A 26,360-nucleotide genomic window follows, 5' to 3' on the forward strand; every position below is an offset into this window, starting at 1 on the left:
TAAAGAAGGTATAGATGCCCTGATAAATAAAAACAATATTCGGGCTATTACTAGGTGCCATTAACATCTCTATTTCATAGACAAGGAAGGAGAGGCTCAGAGAGACTGTACCCTGCCTAGCATCACACAGAAGAGTTGGAAGTCAACGCTGGGAAATCTTGATCAAGCTCTTAACACTGGGAATGCTTGAGCCCCGAAGGAGGATAGCTGTAGGGCAGCTACAGACGCGGTTTGAGCACCAGTGAGATGCTTCAATTAAACGACTCTAAAACATTTCAACCATTGAAATTCTGTGATTTTTATGAACACTGTTTATTCCAGTAACCAATTCCAAAATTGAGAGAGTGAGTTGGGTCAAATATTTTGAAACATGTTCACAGATTAATAAACAAAAACTGGGAGCTTGGGGAGAGATATTTGACTATTAAAAACAGTAAACAGATTCAGTTTTCATCACTGAAATGCTGTGGGGGCCTGGGCCAAGGCCCCGCCTATGTGAACTGCTCATAAAGCAGTTCCCAGGACGCACAGATGACTGGCGGTCGGCAATCGGATTTCGAATGCTTGTCTAAATGTTTCTCATTTGATCCTTCTCTTATTGGAGTGTTGAGAGATGTGACGAGCTGAAACTCCCTTTAGGGCAGCAAACCCCAGGAAAAACATAAAGCAATTCTCAGCCCTGATCCAAGATGAATCCTCCTTCTCCCTCATTATAAAATACCTATTATCTTCCTTTATCTCCAAGCGAGCAGCGTTATTTCAATTTAACAGTGTATGAGAAATGCACCACAATATAATAAAAGGACCAAAGATGCACTATTTAATGTCAGAATGACAGATGCTTCAATTAGGCAGACAGGACTATTTCTCCCCAAAATAGATAAAGATGAAATTTTTATAAGATTGTGCTGTTTGTGTTTATGGTACAGTACTGTTACAAGCTTTCATTACAATATAAATTAAAATAAAAATTCCTATTTCAGTGGAAGCCAACCATCTTGCTAATAATTTTGAAACTCAGAACTGCAGTTCCTCAAAGTGCCTGGTCCCCTCACCTGGGAGGAATGGTCTTCGAGGACTGGAGATACCATCCCGGTGAGAAATCTCACCCTGACATTTATACGTCCTTTGCGAAGAGAGAAAAGAAGGCATGATGGGAAGTTATCATTTGCCTAGAGATTGTGGAGCTATTTTTTGACATGAAAATTTTCTCCTGCTTGGTCCATATTTAAAGTAGTTAGACAATTAATGGTCAGGGTTGGGGGTACGGTTCAGGGTTGGGGGTACGGTTCAGGTTGGGGGTACGGTTCAGGGTTGGGGGTTTAGAATTCTGCTGTTGCCTTCCCTCATGCTCTCGGCAGGTGGAATCCACTATAGCTCTGCTTACCACCAAGCCGGGACCTGGGAGACTATATGAGTTTGTGCAAAGTTACAGTGTTTCTTTAGTGTCTGCTGACCCATTAGAGCAATTTCCTTAATTGTGATAATCCCAAATGAAACAGAGTTACCAATGACAGCCACACTTCCAGGTGCTAAAGCTTTCTCTCTGATGACTCCTATTTTCTCCATTTTAGGGTTTTACATTCTCTGAACAGTATGAGAGCACATTATATTTTATAATTGGAAAAAAAATGCATCAGCTGTGTGAAAATATTCGGAATTTTACAAACAAATGCCTGGTTCCAGGAAATTGGTGGCTTGAGCTAACACAGAGCTCCTCCTTCTAAAAGCATAAAGAAACATCAGATGAAATTTAACACGTGCAAAAATACACAGTGGCTTTGGCAAGAAAAGCAGAAATATCCTGGGGCCAGAAATTAACACAGACCACGAGTATGTGAGTTGTCGCTGCCCTCAGGAGCTGCAAGTCTGGAAAACAGGGCCGGACCCTGGAGTGTAGAGTTGTGATTTTCACTGAAGGATGGGCAGGGGTGAGGTCTTGGGCACAGCTGGATGTGTAGTGGGGCTCTGACCACCGCACGGGGCATGGCCGTTGAGAGACCCTGCAGGGTCATGATAGGGAGAGGTCAACCTCAGCGCATTGGCCTAGGGAGACACAAGGTCATCGACACCCACATAAGTAGGGCAAGGTAACTGGAAAATTGAAACTCCAACCTTGTTCCTCCTAGAAATTGGAGTCCAAGTTTATATCGGTACCATGATGTTTCATATTTTTTACCGTGTAAATTTGTTTATGACAGAAATTATATATTCTATAGGAAACTTATGAGCCGTGAATTCTGGAAGTTTTCCTCTAGAGTTTTCTTTCTGTTTTGGTTTTGGAGCCTTTGTTTCTGCCGTGACCAGAGGTCCATCACACTCTGGACTCTGGTATGAATTCTGCTTCTCACAAGGACAACGACAAGGACCTCCCTGGGTCCTGCTGCGCAGCACCTGACACCTGACACCTGTCCCAGGTGTTTGATGAGTGACGTTGAGTAGGGAGGAAGATGGATCACTCGGGTTCCTCTGTGTGCCCCTCAGTTCCGTTTCTGGGGCTTTCTCCCAAAGTTTAAGCAGTAGCACACTTGTATTAAACAATTTGAAGAAATGTTAAAACAATTTGAAGAAAGAAATACAGTGGAGAATTCCTTTCGCTCAGTTGACATTAAAAAGAAAAAAAAGAATAGCTGTTTAAGACGTTTTCGCTTGGTGATGTGACCTGCCCCTTTCTCCCCCGTGTGTCTGCAGCTCCCTGACACGGAAGGCGGGGCTGAGGCTCTTAAACAAAGGAGTCCTAATAAAGAAGATTTATCATCCTGAAGCTCCTGTTTCGACTGTCAGGCCCACCATCGACAGAGGGGGAGGTGGCTCCAGGTCTCGAAAGCTCTCGTTTCACATGAGCTGCAAAGAGAAAATTAGAACTTTGGGTGAGATGCTAATGGGGTGACATGAAGAGGAACAGAGAGGGTGAGCCGGGGGCAGACGGGGGTGCAGATGGGGGGTGCAGACGGGGGGGGCAGCCCTCAGTGTCAGGCGTCTGGGAACAGAGACGGGAAGCAAGGGCCGTCGCCGGCCCTCCTGCCACACCTGGGTGCCGTCGTGTGAGAGGATGGTGGAGGGTGGGTCAGGAGGGGGGAACCTGTCCCACAGAGCAGGGGTCCTTTCTCTAGAAAGTGGTTCATCTGGTTGAAGAGTCGCCTCCTCCCTCCATAGGGTATCAAGGGCCAGACACACGGCGACATTCCTCGCTCTACAGAAGCCAGACGCCCGGTTGCTGGCTGGGACCCAGTCTGTGGGAGGTCGGGCCACCCAGCATGGAAGAGATGCACAAGGCTGGCCAGCCAGGTGCCGGGCACAAGCTGCAGGTCAGTGGGCAGCTGGACGCACGAGACCGAGTTGGGCTTGTCAGGGTGGCTCTGTCTCTGCCCTGGGGTGGCCCTGTCGCTCCCAGAGGGCTCCCAGCCCTGACCGGCCCCAGCTGCTGCAGATTCTGCAGGGCAAAACCCGTAACAAGCTCAGTTCACCCCGAATGAGGAGATTCCTGGGATATGGGGCTTTGGGTGTCTAAGCTGGGAAAATCCTGAGTGATGAGCTGGTCATCACGGCGGTGGAGCAGAGGGCAAGCACCTGCGGTCCCATGGGATGGGTGGAAACGTGTCCCTCTTGGAGGGCAGGAGGACAGGAGAGGGGGTAAGCGCGGCCCCAGGGTCGCTGGGAGATCTGATCCCTGCAACCTCCTAGCGGGGCCGCCCGTCTCACGGTCACACCATCGCGCTGACTTAGCCCTCAAATACCAATCCGAACTCCGAAAGTGGTTGCTGAAGTGTTTCAAAGGGTGCCAAGCCCCCCTGCAACACACAGAAACTTAGAAATTGCTTCTCTCGCGCTCATTTCTCACACCCGGAGAGCGTCCGCACCCTCCCCCGCCCACGCTGACCTCGGCCCTGTCACGTAGCATCGCTCAGTCCTTCTGATGTGGCTGAAGCTCCACAGGCAGAGCCCGTTCCAGGACGGCGGGCAGCACACTGGCCAGCAGACCCAGCCAATGTCTTCCGACGCACCGACAGGGACCTGCCCGAGGTCATGTAGCCAGAAGGGGTAGAACCAGGTGTTGCTCACCATTTTCCAGGTGAGAAGCTACCGTCTGCCCCGTGTAGCCCCCAGGTCGGGGAGAAGCAGAGAGATAGTCCAGGTGGAGAGTTTGGCGATTGGCAAAGTCCGGTGCACGGGGACCGAGCGCGCCCTACATGGGAGCACATTTGCGCATCTACAGCCGGACTGAGTGAACAGGACTGTCCTCCATCCCCGGCTGTCCTCAGGGCTGCCAGTGCTGCCAACGGCCTGTGACCTGCTGTGGGCAGGGGTCAGCGGAGCCTGGGGTCAGCCCCCCGCACTCCTCGTTCAACACTCACCCATGGAGTCTGCTGTCCCACACGGGCTTCTGCCCAGGGTAGGCCTGGCATGACAATTGTCTCCGTAAGCTGCATTAGGGCCCCGACTTGAGTTTGGTGGAGAGGCTGGCTGAGGCACCAGAGGCCCTGACCTCAAGGAGCATCATGGAGTGCAAAGGATGGGCAGCTCGGCCCAGGGAGGGTGGCCTCAGCTGGGGGAAGACCCAGACTGGAGTCTCCTGGCTCAGGGGGAGCGTGGTCTTTGGCTGAGGGCTCTCCTGACTCTGGCGTCTGGCCCGGCGGCGGATGGGCGGGTGGCTTTGAAGGCTGTGCCCATGGCACTCAGCAGCACGCACAGCCGCGTTGCAGAGCTTGGATGCTGAGCTCGTGGTCTGGCCAGCCTGAAGGAGTGACCTTGGCCGAGAGCTCTTCGGAAACTCATGTCCGCCGTGCCCTGTGAGGCAGGAGGAGGGCTGGCCTCCTCGGTCGACTGAGGATCGCAGGACAGTCCGGGAGGGTCCCCGGACCGTGGGGCCTGGAGCCTCCCAGGGCCGTCCACCCGGGGCCCGGGCAGGATGGTGTTTCAGCGTCCCCAGTTATGTGGATGGCAATTTGCTTGCAATGATGTTGTTCCGAAGCGTTTCTGAGCTCGCCTTCTGCTTTCATTCAACTATGTTTGCCTACGAATCAAATCCAACGGTACCCTCTTTAATTCCCTCTCCCAAATAGCATGGTGCTTAATGTAAACCAATTACTACAATTCTGCTTTCTAAGAAATCAGGAAATGTAATCAGAGAGATGCAATTTGTTTGCTTTTCATGAAATATTACAGTGTGGCAGCGACAGGAGTGGCCTCTGGAATATCAGAAGGGGGGTGTGAGAGAGAGATGTGAGCGCAGCCTCGTGTGCCAAGCGCGGGTCTCTGTGTCGCAATCCGAGCCGCCCAGGCTAGGGTGTGTGTGTTTACCCAGAAAGCTCTGGAGAGGCCCAAGCTCGTGGGAAGCCTTGGGATGGGGCCTGAGCTCAGGCTCCTCCTTTCTGAAGTAGTTCCTGGAGGACCCACCCAACAGGCTTCAGTTCCCAGACCTTGGGACTGGCGGAGGCTGTGACCTAGTCCGGCCCCTCCTCCGCCCCAGGCCCTGCCCGCAGGAGCTGATTTGGCATAATAATGAGCACTTCGTTTTAATCTCCTTTTTTATTTTAAATGATAATTATTACTTTCTGGGGGAGAGAGGCAAAGGTTCCAGCCTGGAGCAGGGGCCAGGACAGAGTAGCAGCAGAGCTGAGCCTGCGGAGGAGGGATTGGGGGTGGAGCTCTCTCCCAAAGCGCCACAGGTCAGGGGAGCACCCCCCTCCCCAACCCACTCTGGCTGTCAAAGCCCCGGGGATGTTCTCCGGGGCTGACTGAAAACCGCAGCAAGTTCTCCCTTCTGCTCTCCAACTCTGGCTCTGGCTGGCATCTACCCTGTGCCTGTCCCTGCGGGCAGGAGTGGGGTCTGGGACCCCTGAGCAGCTCTGAGACCTCCCCCAGCATCTCTGCTGTTAGGGCCCGGGGGCTGTGGCTGGGGAACGCCTTCACGTTGGTCCTCCGGCTGCAGGCAGGACCAGGGAGTGAGTTCTCTGATCTCTCTCCCTCCCAAACCCCCAGAGCCCCTCTGTGTGGGCGCCAGACAGACCCGCCCGGGGAAGAACCGCGTGATGGGGCTGACCGGTCCTCAGGGGGCGCCGCTGTGAAAGGCAAGCTGGACAGAGCAGGAGCGGACCCCCCACAGCGTCCCTCCCTGCCCCCATCCTGGGTGAGGTATGTGTGACTGTCCTCTGCGAAGCTTGCAACTGCCTTACTGTTCGTGCTTTGCTAGAGGGAAATACCACCTTAGCTTGGTAGTAGCCGGGCCTCCACTACCACCGACTGGGGTCTTCTTTAGCACATGAAAGGCCTTTTGAACTTCACCTAGCTTCCCAGCACACAATCAGCCACTCCTCACAACCCCGGGCAGCCGCTCTTTTTGCCCAAGGGGTCCTGCTCCGGTGCATTAATAAAATCACCTAAATGCACCAAATGTTTCCCGTTGGACCTCACCTACATTTCAAAAGTACATCCTTCGGACCCTGCTAGGTGTCCGGTGCTTGGGAAGCACGAGATCCTCTCTGAGGGGCAGGGTAGGGGTACCCATCCCCAGGGGGCTGCGCCACGGTCCTCAACCCTCAACTTTGTTTCCTGGAAGTAAAATTCACAGAACATACAGATCTTGTTGTAGGGGCACAGCTCCGGGTCATTGGTGAGTGTGGAGGCCGAGAAAAATCAAGGCCATCCCAGCTCAGGTTTAGCCTTAGCATAAGTACAGCATCTTAGCTCCGGCAGCCGTCTCAGACCTCGTGCCCAAGTGATGAAGTTCTTGAACCTAGGTGGGGTTCGGTGGGGTGAGGTTCGGAGCCGACGGCTAAAGAAAGAATTCTTAAGTCGTCTCTGGTGCAAAAAAGGTGGTTTATTAGAGCACGGGGACAGGACCCGTGGGCAGGCAGAGATGCGGCTGCCCCGGGTTGTGAGGGTCGGCATGTTATATGCCCTGCTGTTGGGGGAAGGTGGGGGTGAAGAGAGGTTTCAGTGGAGTTTTCATATGCTAAAGAGGGCCTACAAGGTGCCAGGATGTTCCAAGGGCTGAACTTGCCCCTACTTTACTTTAGTTCTAAGGACTCCCACCCTGCTTTGGTTCCAGAGAAACCCCCCCCCCCCCTCGGCTTTAGTGACAGGAACCCATCAATACCCTTGCTTTAACTAAGCTCGGGGTTCACGTCCCTACTCCGCTGTGCTGGGTATACTTGGGCCCAAGCTTAAGCTTGTCAAATAGCCCTCGCGTGATTGCATCGGTGTTGGCTCCTTGGTGGTCTCTCGGACACGAAAACTCGGGTGCAACAGTGAGTCCCGCATGTTGTGCGAACACAGGCTCTCTAGCTCCCAACCTTTCCCATCACCAAGAAGACATGTGGGTGCGTTGACCTTTCTGCCCTTGAAGGCCTGAATTCGTTCCTTTAGAACGAGGCCTGGCACGTCCTGCCTAAACTGCCCTCCGTGGTTTACACAGTAGATGCTGTTGGGTTGGCTTCGGGAATGCAGGAGGCCCCAAGCCGTTCCGGCCCCTCCCCCACTTCCTTAACCCTTGAGTCTCCTGCTGAAAGGGTGTAGGTCTAGGACAATCTCCACAGGTAACCGATACTATGCAGGAAACAGGAGTATCAGGACCCCCCACCCCATACCCTCCCATCACCAAATACCTTACCATACAAGGCTGTGAGCCCATGCCCTGCCTTGGCCCCATAAAAGACCCCCCCCCCACTCCTTCCCAGCGCGACGTCCCCCACTCCCCTCTCTGGAGTCTCGGAACCTCGCCCGAGGGTGCCCACCACCTCCCGGCGCGACTTTCCTGGCTCCCCTTCTCCTGAGCCCTGACACGTCCCCGGAGACGCCTTTAATAAATCCTGCCTTGTGCCTGCCTCGCCCGGTGTTGTGTCTACCTCGCCTGCGAAACTTCACAGACGCCTTTACACGTGGCCTGACCCACCCCTCCCCACCTTCCTGTCACATCTCCTTAGAAGCCTCTCATCCAGTTTATGGGCTTTTCTATCCAGAGTCTGGAGATTTCCCTGGGCTGTGCTGTCCAGACTGCAGAGGGGAAGGCCCCCAAATTGGCCATCGACATTTGGGAAAAGCCCCGGGCAAACACAGCGGACACTGTCTGCTGTCTTACCTCCCCATTTGGTTTGATATGACTGTCTGACCTTTGAGTCCCAGATAAAACCTTGCACTCAATCAAACTCAATTTTGAGGTCGACAAACCAGGAACTTCGATTATTTGAAATCACTCTGTTGGCCTCGGGTTGCCTCGGCACCCGTTCTATGCGGTGAAACTATTTATATTTAAAATACTGATAGTCCGTGAAGCTGTGTCCCGTTTTATCTCTTACCCACTGAACAGTCTCTTTGGAATGTGCTGAGACAAACTGCCCGCGGCTCCCCCCAGACCATGCCCTGGGACAGTGGCCAGCGCGCCCCGAGCACGGCAGCGCGGGGAGCGGAGCCTGGCGGCGGCTTGTCAGGAGCAGGTCTCTGCCTGGGTCATCGGAGGTGTATCACCTTGTGCCTCTGGGGGTGCTGCCGTGGACAGGGAGACTTTGGGAATGACAGCAGCAATGAGAGCTTCCCTCGGGCAACAACCGTCCAGGCAGAACCCAGAAAGGACCCCAGGGTTTGACTATCCCGTGGCAATAGGTCCACTAGAGGCAGCCACCTCCACTGGGGCCTCCAGAGCGGGGTAAGAGGAGGGACAAAGTCTTCCTGACCCTGACCAGGCCCCAGTGTCACGGTGGTCCCGGGTCTCTGGGAGGCCAGTGCGATGGCTCTGCTCCCTGGGTGTCTTCGCCAACCTGAGAGGGTGCTCATCTCCGTGGGTGTCAGGGGGGGTGCGCGGAGTAGGCCGGGGGCTCTCAGGGTCCTTGCATGAAGCCCGAGGCCCGACGGTGGTCTTTGGCATCAGGGCAACTGATTGGAGGCTCTAACTCAATTGAATCAATTGGAGGCCTTGTCCCTTTGCCCATTTCATGCCCCCACAGGTGGCTCCCCAGGCTGCCACCCCTCAACACTCCCATGTAGGGGGCTCGTTGGGCTGCCGGGCACCCTGGATGTGGCTGTGTCTGCGTCTCAGCATCTCACTACTCATCTCACTGCAGACAACCTTATGTTTTTTTTTTAAAGATTTTATTTGAGAGAGAGAGAGAGAGAGAGGGAGTGGGTGTTACAGCAGGGGGAGGGGCAGAGGAAGAGGGAGAGAGAGACTCTCAAGCAGACTCCCTGCTGAGTGTGATGTCGGGTGCAGGACCCTGAGATCGTGACCTGAGCCGAAACCAAGAGTTAGACACTCAACCAATGGAGGCGCCCAGACTCCCTGACACCTCCATTCTTGAAACATTCTAGGGGGCCTCCAGGACGTGGCCCTCTCCCAAGGTGGTCCCTCCTAGACTCCTTGTCTCCTATGCAGGCTCACGGGGGCCACCCAGACCCCCAGCCTCAGCCCCTTTCTCTGACCTCCCCTCCTCGGTCTTTCCCTGGGTGACTTCGCTTGGTCCTGTTGTTGCCAGAACAATGGGCCCCCAAAGTGTCCACACCCCAGTCTCTGGAGCACGTGAACATGTGGCCTTAGATGGCAAAGGTACTGCGCAGATGGGAGTGAATTAACAGCCTCGAGATGGGAGACAGTCTTGGAGCATCTGGGTGGCCCAATGTCATCACAAGGGAAGGTCCCAAGGAGGCCAGGGGTGAGAAGGCAGTGGGTCAGGGGAAGGTGCTTTTCTTTGGAAAGGTCTCCCTTGATGATGTTTTTGCAGAGAGGGCTTGGGGGAAGGGCCAATGCTCTCGGCAAAGATCTTTAAAGCAGCTTCAGGGGTGTCACTACCATGGTCCCCGGGCTGGGGGCTACTGCCAGGGACCCCAGCACAGCCGGCACCTGAGGGAGGCTGCGGACAGTGCAGGGAGTGCCGGTGACCACACCGAAGACGGAACAGCAGTGGCATTCATTGGTGTCTGAAAGGGAGCAGAGAGAAATCAAGTTCACATTTGACATAATTCCACTAAGCATCAGAAGAAATTGGACACTTAAACGTTTCTTACGAGAGCATGAGTACCAGCCTGTTTCAGTTAGGATCCTTCCTAAAGTACGTCCTGGTTTTCATTTATTTTCATTTAAGACAGATTTGATTCCATGTGACAGTGCAGGGAGCCCACAGGAGAGGGATCCTGAGCTCTCTCCTTCCTGGAAAGACAGGTGCTTTGCTTGCTGTGGGCAGCAGGGGACAGCACGGGGGGGGGGGGGGTGGGCAGGTGCCCCTCCCTGGAACCAGGTGTGGGCGAACTCAGAGAGGTTCCGGGTGGGGATGGCACTGCTCACGGCCATGCATGTGTAGAGGGGACGTTTTTCTCCGAATACGGATCTCAGTCTCCATAATTCAGGGAAAAAGGAAAGGCTTGGGTGGGCGGGAGTGATAAGAAGATGAGATTGACACTGCGGCCCCTGTGTCAGTCGGGGTTCCCAGGGAAACCGAGCCCATGGAAGCTAGATGTGTATACACACACACACACACACACACACACACACACACACACAAAGAGGGAGATTTATTTCAAGGAATTGATTCACATAACTGTGGGGCTTAGCAAGGGCAGGTCGGCAGGCTGGAGACCCAGGGAGGAGCTGATGATGCAATCTTGAGTCTGAAATCTGCAGTCGGAGGTAGAATTTCTCCCTCGGCGAGGGAAGCTCAGATTTTTCCATCTTACGATCTTCAAAGGATTGGGCGAGACCCACCCACCCTTGGAGGGTGATCTACTTTAAAGTCCACAGACTTAAAAGCTAATTCCATCTGAAGACTACCTCCAGAGTCACATCCGGACTGGTGTTCCGCCAAAATCTGGGAACGGTGGCGGAGGCACGTAGATGACAAGTCACCCATCCCGGCCCTCCAGGAGCTTGAGTAAGTAGATATTTTCCCCCTGAACTGCCGGGACCCCAGGGGACCTCCCTCCTCCACTGTCCTGAGTGGGGTGGGGGTACCTTGGAGGGAGCAGGGCGGGCCCAGGGGACCTCAGCTGAGTCCAGAATTAAGTTTTACCTGCCCTTCAGTGATGATAAGACGCGGGAGTCAATATCTATGTTGGGCTTTCCTTTGAAACTGAGGGAACTTTTGGGGAACAGGCCAGGACCTGGATTTCTACCCGGAGCAGCCTGGGGACAGGCTGCACTTTATTTCCCTGCCTGTAGAATGGAGCCACACAGTGGGAGAGATACATATGGAGGGAATGAGGTGCTGGGGGTTGGGGTGGGGCCCTCAGAGGAAGCTCCGGGCTGCCGGTGTCCCTGTCTAACACCACCAAGGGGCTCAGTCTGCCGCCACACGGGGGCACGGCCGGGGACAGTGAGCTGTAGAGGAGGGTAATATTCCCCATCCCCAGGCTTCCAGGAAGCTCTGGGACGCGCGGGCTGCAGAGACGGTCTGCGATTTACGTCTGTGTCTGCACGTCCGTCTAGCTATAGCCGCATCTGTGTCACATCTGTAACTATCTTTTCTCATTATTTTGCAGAGTGGGCCCTCTGTCCGATGTGTATTTGCCCACACACATGTGTTTCAGGCAAACTTGAGATAACGCCTAATGACAGTAAACTTCGTGCCCGTGGCAGAGTTGGGCTCCTGAACTTGGTTCTGTTTCTGTGGGTCGAGCTGCCACCTGACTGTGGAGTCTTCAGATGGTCTCCAGGGGTCCAAGAAGGGGCTGGTTGGAGGAGGTGGTACATCAGCCTCTTAATTCTCAATACACGAGCTGCCCCCAGCTTCTAGCGTGATCCGGGTGAGGATCAGATAATGCGGACCCCAGCTTCCCTCCTCACCACCCCTTCCCTCTCCCTTCTCCTCCCAGCGTCCTTGAGGTCCTTGAGCCCGAGAATCTGCCCTTGAAATGGGAGTGGGCGACCGCAGGACATCAGCATAGCAATGACCAGGGGTAGGGAAACACGTCACCATCCCTGAAAGCTCTTCAGGTTGGAAGCGGAGCAGGGGGATGCTCCGGCTGTTAACGCCGGGACTGTCCGCAGAGCAGCCGTGAGGCTCGCGGATCCGGGTGAGAATCCCGCCTGTGTGCAGGTGAGCTGCGAGGGCTGTCACCTTGACATGCCCCTTAAGCCTCCATTTCCTTATCAGTAAAATGGGGATGATGACACAGAATTCTGAGTATTAAAGGGGTGACGTACCCAAAGCCTTCAGCTCGGTGCCGAGGACAAGGGCAGCGGGCGGTCTGTGGCTGTCAGGTAAATGGGCAGGACAGTACCTGGGGCGGGCGGGTGAGAAGAGGGAGTATATGCCAGGCTTTGTAACTGACGCTGATGACTGGTCATTTTATTCATTTCTTCAGCTTGTCACAGGATGAATTTTCTAAGACTTGGAGCTGTTGGAAGTGGACGGCTGTTTGGGCAGGTGTGAGGGCTCCGTGGCCTCGGCGTCCAGGTGGAAGCTGGTAGACCCGAGGGGCTGGAGGAGGATCACAGGGGAGGTGAGGCAGACTCTGGGCCCCTCTCTGGAGGCTGACCCGTTAGGGCAGCTCCCCCGGAGCTGTCCGCAGGTGCCTGGCCCCCCTCCCAGCGCAGCCATCCTGGCCTGAGTTTCCCACCCCCGGCACAGCCCCTGAGTTCTCCACTGTCACCACCAACAGCACAGCCGAGCTCAGATTTGGGCTCTTTATTTTCAGCCACATTTGGGGCATGGGCTGTGATCATTAAGGCTGAAAATGTCACCCGTTCCAAAGGCAGTGTGGGGCCGTGTGGGTCCTAGAGGGCCTGTGCCTTAACTCTGGGGCGAGACTGGGATCCCAGGCACCCAGGCAGGCTGTGGGTCACATCCCCTTGGGGGTCTCTCCTATGGCTCCCTGAGACAGCCCACATGCAAACAAAGCAGAATAGAAGAAGCCACTGTGGGGCCAGGGGTGGTGTCCGGAGGTGTTTCGGGCGGAAGAGGAAGGGCTGGGAGGGGGAAGGCGGCTCCTCCTGCTGCTTTCTTTGAAGCAAGAGAGACAGAACCGTGACGACACTCCTTTCCCCTCAGCATCTTCAGGCGGGCAGAGAGTCTGAGTCGGGGTGTGTGGACGCGCTCCCAGATTTCTGCAGAGAATGCCGAAACCTGACGGGCTGTCCCCGTTCCTGCGGGACGGTAAGCGGTTTCCGGTATCCCGGTGGCCGCTGACATCCTGCCGCGGCTCGCCTCTCCCGGCGTCAGGCCCTTCCCCGCCGTGTTGCTAAGAAGGGCCAGGCTCGCAGCGGCGGAGCTCTGCCTCTGCCCACCTGCTGCGCAGACCCGCGGCACAGGGAGGAGGCTCAGCCCCAACTGTCCCTGCTCCTCCTGCCGATGCCTCTCCCTGCTACCTGCGGTCGCCTCTCCCCGGGGTACCCAGGAACCTCGGAGGGGATACGTCCAAGCTGCACCTGTGCCTTCGGGGGTCCCCCAGCTCAGGGACCCACCCAAGACCTCTCCTACCACCATCCTCTGTTTGCATCTCTGGGCTATCTATTAATTACCTGAGTTTAGGAACTTTCTGAAAGTTTATGCATGAGATGAAACCCATTCTGTCACCACATTTGCTTGGAAAAACAAAACAAAACAAAACACCCAAGAACACAAAAACAACCTTCCAGCTGTCACGGGAACAACGGCGCGCCCTTCCGTCCCCTCACCATGATTATCCGGTCTTCCTGGGTGGTTCTTTGGTTGTGTCCCACGTGCCCGACAAATGACGTGTTAGCCAAGTTAAATGCATGGGATCCTGCTTCCCCATCAGGCCGTTCCAGGAACAGGCTCTCTGGATGGCTGGAAGCTACGCCGCCCCGAGGGGCACTTACGCCTGCCAGTGCTTGGGGGCCAGAACACCGAGAACCTTCCAAGTTTTTGCAGGTGTTAATGTTTTATATTTAATAAGCTGCAAGGCAGGTTAGCACCAGGTTAAGAGATTCAACAAAAACCTGTCTCTACCAAGACTTTCCAGCTGAATTATTCATGGCCAAAAACTCTTTCTGAAAGTAGATGGCTTGCGTCAACACGGGGCATCTGGGGAGGTTTCCCGTGGCCGTCCTCCCTCGGATGGCGGTGCCCTCCCCAGGACAGTGGAGTCCTCCCCAGGACGGTAGAGCTCTTCCCAAGATGGCCGCGCCCTCTCCGTGCAGCGTGTTTGGGATGGAAGCTGAAGCAACGTTTGTCACTGCTGGTGCATCTCACACTGGGACATGCACAAGAAAGCCAAGAAGGGCGGGGGACACTCAGTTGGGGGCTTTGGGCCTTCCAAGGATCAGGACAGGGCAGCCCGCACCCTGGACAGCAGGGACTCCTGCCCTTCAGGTCCTGGCACACATCACCGAGCCTTCGTCCTCCCCACACCCTGAGCTCCGCGGGCAGTGCAGGCTGGGCAGGAGCTGCAGGGATGGGCGACGCCTGCCCCCCCGGAGCCTCCCCTGCACGCACAGAGGCTGCAAGGGAATCGGCCGAGAGCTTCAGCCCTGCTGAGGCTTCAGGGTTTTAGTTGTCGGCATGCTCTGCCCCCTCTTTGGCTCCCTCTGTATATGTGGATGGCCTCTTTAGGGACGTTAACTTGCTTTATTCCCTTCTGGACCATCTCTCTGTGCTGCCAGCCCCAGCCAGCTCTCTGACCTTTCTGAGGCATTCCTCAAGCTCTGGGCCAATGCTCCAGCCCTTTAGGGACTCTGCCTGTGCCTGGTGAGAGTTCCTAGCCCAGAGTGTTGCACAGGTTGTACACTGCACTGGGTTGGATGATTCTAGCTCAGCTAGAATCCTTGCTTAGCTCTGAGCTTTGGTAAAGGTTGTGTCTGGGCATCTTTTTCCAAGTGGCATGAAGGCACCCTATAAACCAGCATGGCCCTCTTCATCCTTGAAGATGTCCAAAGTGCCCAGTTTAGTGGTGCACGGCCCAATGTCACCTGCCTGGCAGTCCAGCTATGCTCTTTTCCCTGGTGTCTGTCCAGCTTTGCTGCTTCCTTGGTGGCCGTCCTGCGCTGTGTCTTTCGGGTCTAGCCCTGACTACATTTTCCCGACTCCCATTCAGGCTCCTCTTTCTTCCTGAGTCTCTCTCCACCCTGTTCCAGCGGGACATTTCCTCCAGCTGCTTTCTGGGTGATGTTCGTCTTGACTTGGCTGACACAGGGCCCTGCCTTCTGTGTGTGCACACGGGCAGCAAAGCCCAGCCAGAACAGCCCTGCCTCACCACAGCCTCCGACCCTGGTGTCCAGCCCCTTCCCTCTGCCCGAGGTTCCAGCCTTCCGGGCTCTTCCGTCCACTCCGCGAGGGAGCCCAGTCCCATACTTCCCACTTGTAATTACAACCTCAAAATGAAGTCAAGTTGTCCGCAGGCTTCCAGTCCCTAGAATGTTGACACAACCCCAAGAGCGTCAAACTCCGTGCTACTGGTGTCGAGGATGCACTGCGTGGGACTGTGCTCATAGTTCAGTACGGAAGGGAGGCAGCGGGCTGGAGACGGGAGAAGACATCACACTGTCTCTTTCACAGCGGCTTGGGCTGGGGGCTGCCGGGAGACTGGGGTGGGAGCCCGGTGTTCGGTTTCCTCTCCTGGCCTGGGAAAAGTGCTCCGGTATTTCCCTGGTCTCCCAACAGCTTCTTTGTCGGCTCTCATGCTCATTTGCCCTCACCTTCTTCCCAAGGCCATTCCCAGGGCTGCTGGGGGTGTTGGAATCCAGTGTCTTTTCTTCTAGTTAGAAGAGTTAGGGGTCTCTGGGTTTGGGTCTCAGCCCTACCACTGCAGCTGGGTGTAGAGAAATCTCTTTCCAGGACCTCAAGATCTCAGGGACATCAAACCATGGGCAACGCTCCTTACTGTTCGGGCTTCGGACGGTTAACAGAAGCCGCATGCATGGCATCTCTGGAAGTGTGGCAGGAGAGCGGGTGCGGCTCCTGAACAGGGCAGCGGTGGAGCCCCTGGGGCTGCATGGAGTTGGCCAGGTGGGTCCTTCTCTTCCGGGCTGCCAGCTCCTCTGCTGAGGACGTCCTTTCTACACGGTGGTGTTCCGGAGTGATAGCAGCTTCTACGTCAGCCTTCTTACACAATGTTTTGTCATTTACCTCTGGCTGGTGGATCTTTGTATTCATTTTCCATACAAGAAAGTACCACCGAGTGGGCGGATGAACCAACAGAAATGTATTGTCTCACGTCTCTGGAGGCTGAAGTCCAAGATCAAGGAGTCAGCAATGTCGGCTTCTCCTGAGACTTCTCTCCTCGGCTTGCCGATGGCCACCCACCTGCTAGGTGTTTGCTCTGAGCATGTGCATTCTCCGTCTCTCTGTAGGTCTCCAAATTTCCTCTCTTCAAAGGACAGTTAGGCTGGATTAGGGTTTACCCATGTAATCTCACTTAACCTCAGTCACCCTTTTAAAGATTTCATCTCCAAATACAGATACATTCTGAAGTGCTGGGAACTAGGATTCAACATATGAATCCTGTGGGAACACAAGTCAGTCCCTGACAATTCCCCTGAAGAAGGGACTCCACCTCCCCGGACTTCAGTCTATTCATCTGTAATATGGGGATGATGACTCTGATGATGAAGATGGTGGTGGTGATGATGGTGACGGTGGTGTTGGCGATGGTGATGAAGATGGTGGTCATGGTGATGGTGTGATCATGGAGGTGACGATGGTGACTGTGAGGAAGCTGATGGTGTTGGTGGTGATGACGACACCTGTCCGGTAGCTGTGGTGAGGATTAGAGAAGTTAATGAAGGTGAAGTACAGTAGCCAATGTTATAGATATCTTAGCTGTTATCACTTTTCTTATTATAATGCGTTTCTTAAACAGATAATTACCAAAAATCCCTATGAGCTCGTTTTTGGTCTGTCATAGACCTGAGAGTGAATCATCCAAGAAACTGTTAGTGGCAGACGCCGTGAGACATGATGGATGGCAGCCTGACACCACAGAGGCAAGCAAATAGGATTTAACGGCAGCCTTCACGCCACACTCTCTGTAACCAAACCAGTGCATGTGCACAGAGAACTTCACTCATTTTAAAAAGCTCAATTATTTTCCTGGGTTAGGGAGGCAAGGAAGTGCAACATTTATTTCAGAAAACTTTCTACTCGCACACAACAAACTTTGGGGATCGGAAAGCATGACAGGCAGTTCAAGGAGTGGTATAGGTACAAACCTGCTCCTTCTCAGTGTACTTCGGCCTCTGCCCTGAAACCTCCTGGATCTGCAATTGATTACAAATAAATGAATACATAGTAAAGTGCGCCTCCGCCCGAGAAAGTGGACCTTAATAGTCGAGGCTTTGACAGAAATCAGATCGGTTAGACAAAAGTCATTTGTGGCAGTCTTTCCTCAAACTACAGAAATAATTAAGGTCACAGGTAGGATGTTCTCAGAGTTTAGTTTTGTGTTGTATTTTTCCTTCCAGTCATTGTGATTATAAATATACAGGATACCCACCTTGTGCATAATAGTTGTGTTGTTCTTGGTCCACATGATGGCATTACGTGTATTGCCAACCTTGTGTGAACTTTGCTCACCGGTGAGAGTGGCTCCTGCACATGCTACAGCCCTAGGGAGCAGGTAACAAGGTGCTTTGGAATCCAGAGTGCAGGCAGGTCCCACAACTCCACGTCAGCTAGTGACCATCTCTTGGTTCTGGAGCCACTCATGGCAGCCTGGGACTAAAATCCTCATGGTCCTGGCCACCAAGTCAGCTTAGAGAGTGCCGGAGGGCAATGCAGAGCAAGTCCTCCGCACTTACATATAAAAACACAACACAACACAACACAAAACTTGAAGTCTCCAACGTTTTGATAAAGTGTCAAAAATCCATTAATTTCACAAGAGAAAACCTGACTGGCTAAGCCCATGGAGATGCCATTCCAAGAACTCTGCTACCATCAGGGACGACCTGGATCCAAGCTGCTTTGCCCCAAGTCCCCAGCAAAGGTGCTCTGAAGCTCATGATTGTGCGCTTTCCTTGTACCTTTATAAAGGGCAGGGCTACGCATGGCTCCAAACACCTGAGGGTCGGAAGTGGCTTCTTAGAAGGAACCAGAATGTTCTCCCCCTCTTTTCAAGCCCGAGTTCCATCTGAAAGGCACTCTGGGGAAGGGGTGCCTTGCCAAAGAGAAACCTGCTTGTGTACCAGTGCTCTGTGCTCCGGGAGAGAGCCAGCGTGCTGCACAGATGTCAGGTAAAGTCATTATTTGCCACCATTGCTGGAGCCAGCTTGCTTCCATCCCTAGAGCCCCAGGGGATGGGATTTCAGCCGTCCCGCACAATTAAGGGGCTGCCTCAGGGGAATTGAGCTAAAGGCGCTGCTCCTCCTTATTCCAAATAAGCAGGTGGGAGAGAAGCCTGGTGTCTGTGGGCTGGACGGGGGTCTCTTTGGTGGCCACTGAGAGGTTATCATGCGTCCTCTGGTCCAGACGCCCACCCCTCCACCTTCTCCTGGTCTGGCAGCCCCTCTTCGTGCCAACAGGTGGCAAATAGACTGTGGCACGATTTATCTTTCCTTCAGGTTTGCCAGAACAGGTTTCTCCAGAAACTTCTCCAGGCTTCCGAGATTGCTCCATTAAGTTAAACATCGTTAATCTGGCTCATTTCGCAGCCATTCATTTTAATCATGCAAAGGTCAGCTGTCACTGCACAAATGTTAGACTTAATTTGTTTTCTTGATGCACATCATATCGGTGATAATTTGGACCAATTTTTAGTCATTTGCCAATGGGGAGCTGCAATGGGTAGGATCGCCGACTGGGAAGGTGAGGATTGTAGGTGGGGGAGGGACCTGATTTGGGGCAGGGGTGCTGATGACAGGGACCCCCAAGAACCTATGCCTCTCAGTCCCCAGACGATGGCTCTGCAGTTGTGGCAACGTGGGTTTGGAGCCAGTAGGCAATTTTGAGACAAATTGCTGTTTTTTTGTTTTTTTTTTCCTCAATGTGTGACCTCACACGTAAATGAGGATTTATCCTTCTCTCTTCCTCTTCTTTAGAGCAAGAGTTTGCATTTTGGGAGCTGTTCTCTTACCTTTTTATTTTTATTTTTATTTTTTTAAAAGATTTTATTTATTTATTGGACAGACAGAGATCATAGTAGACAGACAGGCAGGCAGAGAGAGAGAGAGGAGGAAGCAGGCTCCCCACTGAGCAGAGAGCCCGATGCGGGGCTCGATCCCAGGACCCTGAGATCATGACCTGAGCCGAAGACAGAGGCCTCAACCCACTGAGCCCCCCAGGCGCCCCCCTCTTACCTTTTCAGAGTGGAGAGCTGCTATTGGAGGCAGATGGACCCTCCTGACCCCTCCCTGTCCTTCTTCTCCCGTCTCCTGTCCCCGCTCATCTATTGTAACTTCACAAGCTGAGTCCTGAAATGGGTAGGTCCTGGCAAGCTTTTGTACTACCCACAAATTTCCCTGAGCTGGTCGAAGACCCCCAGAAAGGCCCTGGAAGCATGGCCAGGCACCGCACGGGAAAGGGAATTCACCTTTGGCATGTGTGTGGCACGGCACCATGTGCTCTTCAGCCCCAAGCCCCCACAGAGGAAAAACAGAATAGTAAGTCAGCACTTGTAAGTACTGTGTGTGTATCTTATAACATCCATACTCATATGTCCACCTGCGGAAGAGTTTGGTGTGGCACCGGGCAGGTAGTGTCAAATGCCAGTGTGTCTTTTTTATACCTCACCCACCTGGTGGTCTGCAGCTCCTTAAACTCAACCTGCCCAGAGCTTGGCTTGTCTTCCCTGAACCTGCTGTCCATACCACCCCTGTCTCCCATTGCCAAGTCATCACTCAGCCATTATGCACCTGTATCTTCTTCTCTAGGTCCCCACCTGGTCCATCTCCAGGCTCCTCCAATGTCTCCCAGCCAACCTTCTCCTCCTCCACTCTACTCTTGCTGTCACAAAGTGGCAAAGGCCCTTTGTGACTCTCACCTGGACTGTGGAACCCACCCTTTACTGGTTGTTGGTGAAGGGCAGCAGAACAGGCAACCCCAAATATGCCATTTTGGCATAAAGATTAGTTTGAGCTGAAGACAATTGAGAAGAAGCAGATACAGGTAAAGGTCCCTGCCCTCTCTCTGTCTGCCTAGAAGCAGGACATAATCTGTGAACATGTCCCCCTCCCCTCTGTACCGGGAAGGACAGAAGTCAATCACCAGAGACAACGCCAGACCATGATCAGCATCAGAGACAGCACCAGAGAGGTCTACACAACAGACCTTAAACCACCTGCCTTCCACTCCCCCATACCCTTGTCTGCCCATAGTTGGCCTCCCTAGACTCAAACCCTCTTTGTTGGCCTTGTCACTTCTCCACAAATGTATCTTTCTATTGCTAAGGCCTTATATAAGCCTGAGTTCTAACCATGCTTTTGAGTTACTCTCTCTGAGAGCTCCCGTGTGTGTGTGTGTGTGTGTGTGTGTGTGTGTGTACACAATGCACTTTTTTTTTTCTTTTAAGATTTTGTTTATTTATTTGACAGACAGAGATCTCAAGTGGGCAGAGAGAGAGAAAGGAGGAAGCAGGCTCCCTGCTGAGCAGAGAGCCCGACGCGGGGCTCGATTCCAGGACCCTGGGATCATGACCTGAGCCGAAGGCAGAGATTTTAACCCACTGAGGCACCCAGGCGCCCCTGATGCATGTTTTATTAAATTTTCTATTTGTTCCTTTTGTTAGTCTGTCTTTGTCAATCTAATTTGTGGGGCTCCAGCAATAAAGCTGAGGTGGGAAGGGGAAGATTTTGCTCCTCCCCTACACTGGCATGAGTGCTTGCTTAACCTCTTTCTTCCCACCTGTGTTGTGAGCTCCATGGTGGGAGGAGTCATGGCTGCTTTTGTTTGTCACCATTTCTCCTACACCTGTCATGGTGCCTGGCACATGGCGCACTCTCAATAAATGAACAATAGTCATGAATTAACTAATGATGAAGTGGTTCATTTCTCTGGCTGTATCTCCCTGCCAACCCTTGGTTCTTTCTGCAACAACTACTACTGTTCATAGTGCAGCAATGACCTTCTCTGAACCCTGGCTGGACTGAGAACCATGCCAAGCATCCTGCACACCTCATTCTGACAATTGCTCTGGGTGGTAGGAACTGTGTTGCCCACTTTACAGAGAGGCGAAATATCTTGCTTTAGGGCACCCAGCTCATGTCTATCCTGACCCCAAAGCCCAGCCTTGCAGACACTGGGTCCTCCCTGCTTGACAAATCTGAAGGAGTCTCCACCTAAAGGACTTTTGGTGGCTCTTCAGCATCACATCCCCTTCCCCCTGGAAGTCCAGGTCTCAGCAGGAAATTCAACCTGGCTCAGATTTGCTTGGATCATCTCATTTCCTCACTTCTTCCACCCTATCCCTGGTGTAGGGCAGCCTCCCTCCAAAAGCCCCCAGACAACTGCTTCTCTCTGCTGGGGCTGGCTCCCTCAGGCTGCTGGAGTTCTCCAATGATGATGGCTCCTCTTGGAGCTGCCTCCCACTTAACTTACCAAATGCCTACTCATCTGTGAGGTAGAGCTCACATGGAACCCTGAGATCTGCCTCTTCTCCCTTCGACCTGACCCTTAGGAAATTGCTCAGGAATGGCTTCAAAGTGGAGGCCTCCATGGCCTTAAAGACCCTGCTTTTTGAAGCAGTGTCTTCATGTAAGCCTTCCTTGTGCCTCTGTCTTTCTCCTCCAGCCAGTTGGTGTTGTTTCTGGTAGATGCAAGGCACTCAGTGAATGTTCAGAGAGTAAGTGAATGAAAATAAGTGAATGTTCAGAGAGTAAGTGAATTGTAAAGCCAGTGTGCTCACATTTTAACTTAAGAATCAAAGCATTGAGGGTGTGTGACACATGCAGTCCAAGACTAATGCACTAGTGGCAAATATCCTATTAAAGCAAAAACAGCATCTCTTACATTGCTCCAGACAGTGGAGTCACTTCTTTATCTTTGTAAACAGAACCAAGGGAAACAAGATTGTGCAGGATGCTTCTCCTTGCTTCTTCTGGGTTTTTCTGCCCAATATGTAGCAGCACTGGGATCCATCCCAGATGGAGTGCTTACTCTATACAAGACACTGACATCAAGAACAACAGCAAAGGGTCAGGTAAGATAGCTTGGCATTCTGTGCTAGTGAGACTTGATAGCTGTGTGGTCTGGGGCAATGTACTTACCCTCTCTGTGCCTCCTTCTTGGAGATCTATAATAGGCCTTAGCATAGCAAAGGTTTAGGTGAAGCAGAAAGCTGTTGTTTGGGACACTCTGGGTTCCAGAATCTTCTTCATTGTGGGACTTCTCAGAGCTTTTAATGTGCACATTTGTGTTATGAATTTCCAAAAGGAGGATGCTGTAAAAATTTTGCCACAGATCATTTTTATTCAGCAGCATCTCATTTTGGAAAGTTGATCATGACAATGACAAGAGCTAATGTTTATGGGCTAATGACTGTGTTTGGGGCACCAGCCTAATCACTCACATAGATTGACATGTTCGATCCTCACAGTGACCCTGTGGGGGCTAGTGTGTCATTCCTACTCACTTATGAGACTGATTCTTCCCTCAGGGTTGCGCTGTTTGGCCGCCATGTCTCATGCTGTTCCTGGCTGAGGAGCTTTATGCCGGGCTGGTGTCTTGGACCCAACTTCTTCCTGAGTGTGCAGTCTGAGCCCAGATCCTGTGGTCAGCAGCCTTTTTAGCACCTCTTGGAATGCTTTGTGCTCTTAAAATGGGCCTGGCTGAAACTCAAGGCTATGTCCTCTCTCTTCTTTCTTCCCCAACTCTGCAAACCGTCTTTGTCTTGTCTTTTCTGATCTCAGCGAGGGTGATCTGTATTCATGCCTTGGGGCTGCCAAAGCAAAGGACCACAAACCAGGGGCTTTAAACTCATTTGCTCCCAGCTCTGGAGGCCGAAGTCCCAAATCGAGGTATTGACAGGGCCGTGCTTGCTCCGCAGGCTCGAGCAGAGGACCCTTCCTTGCTCTTCCAGATCTTGGTGGTGATTGTCAATCCCGGCTCGTAAATGCACGACTCCAGTCTCTGCTTCATGGTCGCATGGTCCTTTCGGTGTCTGTTTTCACTTCTGTAAGGGCACAGGTCACATTGGATTGGGGCCCCCCGAACAGAGTGTGACCTCATGTTAGCTCGATTACACCTGCAAGGACCCTATTTCCAAATAAGGTCACGTTCACAGGTATGACGGAGTCACCATATCTTTTTAGGGCCACAATCCCACCCACAGCAGGTGTCCTCCTCACAGGTGCTCCGCCTGGAAACCAGCCAACCCTCTATTCCACTCTCCTCATCTTTTGTCCCCGTGCGAGGTCACCCCCTTCCTCCACATCTCCTGGCCCCAGCTCCCTCTCCACCTGCTCCCTGGACCTTCATCCTTCTCCATCTGTGTCCACATGTCCACCTCCATTTCCTGTCTGGTGTTATTTCCGAGGGCAGCCATTTAGAGTTTCTCTGTGTTCAGATGGAGCTCAAAGTTGGGGATGCAAAGGTGAACAAGACTGGGACACGTTCTCCTGAGTTTATCCCCATAGAGGACATGAACAGACACGCCGATAAGCCAACACACTATACAGTGCTGAGCGGTGGCCCTTCGTTGGGGAAGCAAGGCAGGGCAAAGGGAGCGAAGAGATGCTAGTGGAGTGGGAGGCCATGGTAGGGTGTCAGGAAAGCCTGTGTGAGAATGGGGGGTGGTTCTGGGGCAAGGGAGGGCAGCCAGAGGACGGGCCTGGGAGAGGTGGGAGGGGGATGGAGAGGAGACAGGTGGGATCCATGGCCAGGAGGCCTTGGTGAGTTCAGGGCTTCGTCCTGTGTGTTGGGAAGGCACCGTGGTGTGGTAGGACTTGACTCTTACCTGCCAGGAGGAGAGCTGTCCAGCCGCGGTGTGGGAAAGAACAAGAGAGGAGCAACAGTGTGAGCACAGAGGCCTCCAGGGAGGCTCATCTCAACGTCCAGAAGTGTCCTGTGTCCTGTGGCTTGGTGGCTTGGATGAGGCATAGCCGTGTGGGTGGTGGGGAGTAGTTGGAGGGGGGTAACTTCTGGATGTGGGGTGACAGAGGATTTGCCTGTATTCCTAGCTGCCTGTGGTCCCAATTACATGCAGGTTATTGATCTAAGAGGTACTGCTACTCCCATTCTACAGATGAGCAAACTGAGACACGAAGAGGGTCTGCTAATGACAGCCTGGAGGTGTCAGGGAACGGAGCGGAAGGTCTTCGGCATCCACCTCCTCCTTCTCCAAGTAGCCTGCTCTGCTGAGCCTTCTGGTTCAACTCCTTCCAGGAAGTTTTGCCCCTTGGGTTTGGGGCAAAGTGGTCCTCCTTCCTGGGGGCATGACCAACATCAGAGGCCATCTGTTAAGCTGCGGCATTCAGATGGCTGGTGACAGCAGTGATGAGTGGATACCTTCCCAACCGTTGCTTTCCCGTGGTCACTAACTCGGCTAGAATTCCATCCCTTCAGGCCGTTCCCGGAGCCAGGTGGGTTTAGCACAGCTCTCTGAATGCAGCGGGGAATATGCTCTCAACCGCCACTTGGATTCAGCCCAGCAGGTGAACGGTCAAGAATACTCTTCAGCTGTTACCCACTGGGAAGCTAGAAGCCTTGCATTCATAAGAAACTCCTTCCTTTCTTATTGATCACGGTCCTCACCTCCTGGGGACTCTGGGGACCTTCTGGAGGTTGTGGCTTCGTGCTGGATGAGGTATTAGTTTTAGGTGTCCTCTTAGAACAGTGGAGCAGAAGAAAGCAAGATCAATGCAAAGATGTCGCCATAAAATGGAGTGTGGTCTCGCTGGAGGCAGCAAACAATCCCAGTCAAAGAATTTATCTTGCCAACAAACTGGAAGCAAGATCGATTGTGGCCCACTCAGAAGGGAGTCAACTGGCCGGCGTAATTCTTCCACTGGGTTCTCTGTGTGACACCTGCAGAATATGAATTAACCCAAATAGGCAGATGGGGCTGATCAAAAGTCCCTTTCTATGCACCAGGATGACATGAGAATGGCTTTGCTCTTTCCCCACAGCGATCGAAACCTTTGTAGGGAGGTTGCATCCGATGACTGGCCAGTTGGGCACACCCTGCCCCTTCTCCTGGATGTTCCCACGTTTGACAGCTCTCAGCGTGGTGGATAAAATCAATATCAAATATTTCTGTGCCGGGAAGGGTTTTTGACTTGCAGGGTAAAGGATGTGTAGATGAGTCTCCAGGTGTGAAATGTCAGATGATGGCTTGTTTCCCAGGGCTGGACCAGTGCCATCCATCTCTGTCTCCTCGGGAAGCTAGCTTGCTCCAGAGTGTGGCCCCAGGGCATGGCCAGGAGGGCAGCTCAGGCCCAGCAGGGGGGACCTGGCCCACTCTGGGGCTTTGAGGTGTGTGGCTGTGCTAGCCGCCTGACATTCTGACAGGAATCTTTTGTGAGTCACCGGAGATGGACTCTTTCGAAAGCAACCCATGTATGTTTCCAGTTTGCAAAGCGTCTTGATGCTGCCGGCCTTTAATTAGCTGTGCTGTCACTGGGGACTTGGCACCACCATTTTGCAGGCTGCAAGGGATGGTTTTGAGGGGCCAGAAGCGGGAGCAAAGTGTAGTAACTGGCAAGTGTGTTGGAGCTAGAAGAGGCAGTGGGTCGCCTCCTCCAAGCTGTCTTCCATAAATAACTGTCCCCAGCCCAGAGAGGACACAGGAGACAGGAGACAGGGAGGAGCCAAGGTCGCACGAGGAACAAATGACAGAAATGGACTCCTGAACCCTTCCGGGGCTGTGTCCTGAAATGTCTGATGCCGACCCTCAGGACCAGAGGAGTGGGGTCATTCCCTGCTCCCTTAAGGGTCCACAGAGGATGGCAGTTCCCAGTAGTGCCAAGAGTGGAGGCCAAGCCCCCTCTCTCCTCCGTTCGCCCCACTACATTTCACTGGACCAGGCAACTAGCAAGGATCTGGGGCAATCACCTGGACCACAAGCCTTTCTGTGTGTGTCTGAAGTGGTATCTTGCGGTTTTGATTTACATTTTCACTAATCTTGTCACATGCTTATTGGCCATTTGTACATCTTCTTCCTAGAAATATCTATTCCTTTGACCATTTTTAATTGGAATATTTATCCTCATTGTTGAGCTGTCAGGGTTCCTGCTACATCTGGATAAAGACCCCTTATCAGATATAGGGTTTGCGAATATTGTCTCCCATGCGAGGAGTTGTCTTTTAACTCCCTCGAGGGTGTCCCTTGAAGCACAGAATTCCAATTTGGCCTATTTTTTCTGGAGGTGAAAGGGTGGCTCCCACCCAGCCCCAGAGGAAAGTCATGCACAGGACTGAAGCGGCCAGGACCCCTGGATGCCAGGGGCGCCCCCGAGAGGCAGAGGGCTGAAGAGACGCGGTGAGGCGGGCCCAGTAAGAGGGGGGCAGCTCACTCACGCGCCCCGAGGACGGCACAGCTGCTCTCTA

Source organism: Mustela putorius, unplaced genomic scaffold (assembly GCF_011764305.1).
Source record: "Mustela putorius furo isolate JIRA1106 unplaced genomic scaffold, ASM1176430v1.1 tig00003853_pilon_pilon_pilon, whole genome shotgun sequence".
Classification (NCBI taxonomy): Eukaryota; Metazoa; Chordata; class Mammalia; order Carnivora; family Mustelidae; genus Mustela; species Mustela putorius.